Source organism: Ovis aries, chromosome 4 (assembly GCF_016772045.2).
Source record: "Ovis aries strain OAR_USU_Benz2616 breed Rambouillet chromosome 4, ARS-UI_Ramb_v3.0, whole genome shotgun sequence".
NCBI classification, from domain to species: Eukaryota; Metazoa; Chordata; class Mammalia; order Artiodactyla; family Bovidae; genus Ovis; species Ovis aries.
Window position 1 is genome coordinate 86282423 of NC_056057.1, and position 5166 is coordinate 86287588.

Here is a 5166-nt window from a genome sequence, read left to right on the forward strand (position 1 = left end):
TGGAGTCAGCCTAAACATCCATCAATAGGGAATTAGTTATATAGGATATGGTATATTTACATGATGGAAGTATTGTGAATGTAAATGACAGTCATTTAAAATCTTTTTCTTCTATTGACTGATTTCCCCAGATTATACTTACTTGTAGCACCTAGCCTAGAACACAGGATGTTTACTGTCTAATCCAACGAGCTATTGCCCATATAGTATTTGTCTTGATCTCCTTAAACAGAACACGCTAGCACCTTCAGTCTCCCACAATCCATTACCTGTTCTTCCAAATTATGTACTTTAGGTTGAAAGATGTAATCAAGTCCTGATTAGTAATCACTGTATGTGCCTATAATTCACAAATGTTTAATATATGCCATTGTTAAAAATAAATACATTTTATCTTGTTTTTTAAAATATATAATGGCATAAGACAATTATCACTGTATAACATTTTGTAGAAAATCAGAATAAACATAAAATGTAGCATAGTCTCACTTATAAACATTGGGTATTAACATAATGGACTTCCCATTATGGCTCAGTGGTAGAGTATCTGCCTGAGATGCAGGAGACCCAGGTTCGATCCCTGAGTCGGGAAGATCCCCTGGAGAAGGAAATGGCTACACACTCCAGTATTGTTGCCTGGAGAATTCCATGGAAAGAAGAGCCTTGCAGGCTACAGTCTATGGGGTTGCAAAGAGTCAGACACAGCTGAGCAACTAACATTTTCACTTTCATTAACCATAATATGATAAATTTGGTGTGTACATTTCTTGGGTACACCCCACAGGTTTTGTAGGGCCCAGCATCAAAACAAGCATCAAGACTGATGAAAGAGTCTGGATTCAGCAAGAGACATCAGTGATTTAATGAATAGGGGACCTTACACATCTGAAGCAGGGTCCTGGAATGACACTCCACTGTATGCAGCAGATGACAGGCAGGATACAGTGTCAGTGTTTGCTTGAGGTGGGTGGAGATTACCCGTTATAGGGGAATTGATGTCAAGTGGGGGCATCAGTGGGTTTCCCAGGTGGCGCTAGTGGTAAAGAACCTGCCAGCCAATGCGGGAGACACAAGAGTCGCAGGTTTGATCTCTGGGTTGGGAAGATCCCCTGGAGGATGGCATGGCAACCTGCTCCAGTGTTCTTGCCTGGGGAATCCCATGAAGAGAGAAGCCTGGCTAGCTACAGTTCACAAGGTCACAAAGAGTCAGATGCAACTGAAGGGACTTAGCACTCAGGCACTCAAGCACTCACACAGGGGCTCATTAGTTACCAGGGAAACCAGTAGAGGGACATGCCGCCCATTACCTTGATAAGAACAATCACCAGCTAGGGCCTGGGGCAACTACAGAGGAAGGTCAGTCCTGTGCTCAGGGTTTAGGTGAAGCAGGCACTCCTCTGCCAGGGGATGTACTGAGGACAGCAGAACAGTCATCCTGAGTGGCCTGACCATACAATATTAGTTCCTTCTTATATTTTTCCATATTTTTCAAATAATTTTACAATTTTATAATCTGAAAATAAGAGCTACATTAAGACAAAAATAAGAAAAAGTAAGCAAGAAAGAATGCAAAAAATAAAAAAGTTAAATGATATAAAGCCCTACCTACCCCAAATCTCTTGTGTACCTGATTTGAAACATTTTAGAGATTTTTAGAAAACAGTTTTTCTTTGTTGAGCATATTTCAAAATCTCTAAGTGAATTGAAGTAAATAACATTTAGCCTAAACGAATGCTAGCAACATTGTTCTCCAGGGAACAAAATTTGCTTGAAGAAAGGCAGGGTCCATAAGGATTTAGAAAGAACACAGAAGTTAGTATACTAGGTCAAACAGAGGCAGAAATTGCTTCTAAGTCCTGCTATTGCCTCCTTCAATCTCATTCCTCCTGGTTCTTTGATGTTAATTTACCCATGAAATGGATATGAATATTTGTCTTTCTCAACACTCTTTCGCAATTAACAAGAATTAGAAGTCCACCTTGATATATATATATATATATATATATATATGAAAGAAAGAACTTATATCAGGCAATTTATTACTTAGAAAGCCACTTTAGTTAACACCTCTCTGTGTTCTACCCAAGTGATACAGCTACATTAAAGACAAAGCCATTCCCTCCAAATTTAAACAGTTGGCATAAATAAATAATCAATCTATAATGCATTGGACATGATGCATGATAATTATGTGCCTTCTCTTTTCATGCAGTGATACTTCATAGCAGCTCTATCAAAGAGCCCAGTCATTCCCTGTTTTACCTCACCTCTTACATGCAGTAAATTACTTCAATTTCTTTGCTCATTTATATAGTTAACAAATCGTGATATATTAATAAATACTGATTGTTACCTGAATACCCACATTAAAGCTCAAAATGGCTTTGAAATTGCTATCTATATTAAAATAAGCCATACAATTGGAAGGCAAGGGAGTGGTTGTTTAATGTCTAATATATTTCATTATATTTTAAATGAGTATATGCCCAACAGAAAGCCATTAGCACACTCAAAACAGGCTATACTTTAAGGACTGTTTATAGCAGGGTTATTTACAAAGCGTGGGAGTTGGGAAAGCAAGGATAGTTCAGTAAACTGGTTAGTAGTGAGCTTGGAGATCAAAGGGAGGAAAAGACTAGTAACTAGAATCTGGGAGGAAAGTGTCCTACAGAATCAATAGCCTTGGGAGGAATAGTCATCTTCTACTGAGAGGCACAGCCAACTCAAGGCATCCTGGCAGGAGCAAAGCCTCATCAAACTCCCTGGTCTCACCCTCCTCCTTCTCTCGGACTTCCTTCTTTGCTTGCCCATGATCAATATCCAATCTGATACAGAAGGTAAGAAAGCTTATAGATACAATCTACAAAGTTCAGCTTGCCAAGACAGAGAGATGAGGAAGAGCATGAAATGTGTACCTGGAGGTCAGAAAGGAAACATCCCACATGATCAGTGAACTTTTTCTGCTTCAAATTGAATGTAAAATATAATGATATTAATAATAACAGCTTATATTTGGGTAGATATTTAGTTAATCTAAACAAAAGAGATGGGAATACCAGACCACCTGACCTGCCTCTTGAGAAACCTATATGCAGGTCAGGAAGCAACAGTTAGAACTGGACATGGAACAACAGACTGGTTCCAAATAGGAAAAGGAATACATCAAGGCTGTACATTGTCACCCTGCTTATTTAACTTATATGCAGAGTACATCATGAGAAAGACTGGGCTGGAAGAAGCACAAGCTGGAATCAAGATTGCTGGGAGAAATATCAATAACCTCAGATATGCAGATGACACCACCCTTATGGCAGAAAGTGAAGAGGAACTAAAAACCCTCTTAATGAAAGTGAGAGGAGAGCGAAAAAGTTGGCTTAAAGCTCAACATTCAGAAAACAAAGATCATGGCATCTGGTCCCATCACTTCATGGGAAATAGATGGGGAAACAGTGGAAACAGTGTCAGACTTTATTTTTTTTGGGGGGGGAGCTCCAAAATCACTGCAGATGGTGATTGCAGCCATGAAAGTAAAAGATGCTTACTCCTTGGAAGGAAAGTTATGACCAACCTAGATAGCATATTCAAAAGCAGAGACATTACTTTGCCAACAAAGTTCTGTGTAGTAAAGCCTATGGTTTTTCCAGTGGTCATGTATGGATGTGAGAGTTGGACTGTGAAGAAGGCTGAGCGCCAAAGAATTGATGCTTTTGAACTGTGGTGTTGGAGAAGACTCTTGAGAGTCCCTTGGACTGCAAAGAGATCCAACCAGTCCATTCGAAAGATCAGTCCTGGGTGTTCTTTGGAAAGAATGATGTTAAAGCTGAAACTCCAGTACTTTGGCCACCTCATGCAAAGAGTTGACTCATTGGAAAAGACTCCGATGATGGAAAGGTTTGGGGGCAGGAGGAGAAGGGGACGACAGAGGATGAGATGGCTGGATGGCATCACCGACTTGATGGACGTGAGTTTGAGTGAACTCCAGGAGTTGATGATGGACAGTGAGGCCTAGCATGCTGCAATTCATGGGGTCGCAAAGATCGGACATGACTGAGCGACTGAACTGAACTGAAACATATGTTATATAAATAGAGAGTTCAGACTTGCTTTTTATGATCTTTTCATCCACTACAATGTGAAATGATATTCAGGATGGAATTTCATTTTCTAGAGGCTTACCAATTCAAAGCCTCCTAGATTCCCAAGAATGAAGACAGAAGATAACTTGTTTTATATGTTCAATCATTTAACCAATGAAGAAAAGTTTACACATTTTAAGGCTCAGTTTTAATTGCTGTCAAAATCGTTCATATTAATAAGTCAGTTATATAAAGTTTGCTGTGAAAAATAGTGGTTCCCACCTCCACACTTGTATTTACAAAAAGTAGGAGTTTTTGTAACTCCCACTCTTTAGAATTTATTTATCTTCTTTTCTCTACATAACATTCTTATAAAGTGACTTTTTGATTATTTAATTTCAGGGTTCACTCAGTTTGCTGGGGTAGCTGTAACAAAATGTCATAGAGCTGGTAGTTTAAACAACAGAAATTTATTTTCTTGTCATCCAAAGGACAGAGCCTGACTATCAGGATTCTAGGAGACAAGTCAGGGAAATGAAGGGATGATGACTGCAATTTTTTATGCTTATACTTCCTAAACTCTCTTGCTTCCTGTACAATGACCCTCGCTTATCCTCATGGGCACCTTCCAAAGGTCCTGCTGTTGTACCTGCTTTTCTCAGGGTCTGGGAAACCACTCCAGCTATGAAGAGTAGAGGATGGATCTATGAATCTGACTGCTTGTGAAACAGACTTAAAGGAATTCTCCTTCTTTCAAAATCCTCCCACTTGCAGAGATACCTGGTCATAACAGTTTCTGAGATTTTGGGAGGTTATGTGATATAAGCATGATTATTTCTTGGTATTTCCCATCGCTGGATTAATTCTCACTTTTGATAATATTCTGAGTAATTTATCACTTGACTTTGCATTTTAGCTTTGAAAATTATCCTGCTCAAGTTTTTTTTTTTTTTCTTCTTTTCTCTTGACTTTGTGAATTTCTGTTAGCCATTATATGCTTTCATTGTTTTAGTGGGTTTTCTGGAGAGAACAAAATTATATGTGACCAGTCTGCCAACTTTAACTGAATGTCCAATATTTTTTCTTGCTG

The 5166-nt window shown here is 38.9% G+C and overlaps 1 non-coding gene across 1 annotated transcript; it reads left to right on the forward strand.

The window, feature by feature from the left end:
- Positions 1-520: 520 nt before the first annotated feature.
- On the forward strand, positions 521-592 carry TRNAL-GAG (transfer RNA leucine (anticodon GAG)). Its single transcript has one exon. It is a non-coding gene; the product is annotated as a tRNA-Leu (tRNA).
- The last annotated feature ends 4574 nt before the right edge of the window (positions 593-5166 follow it).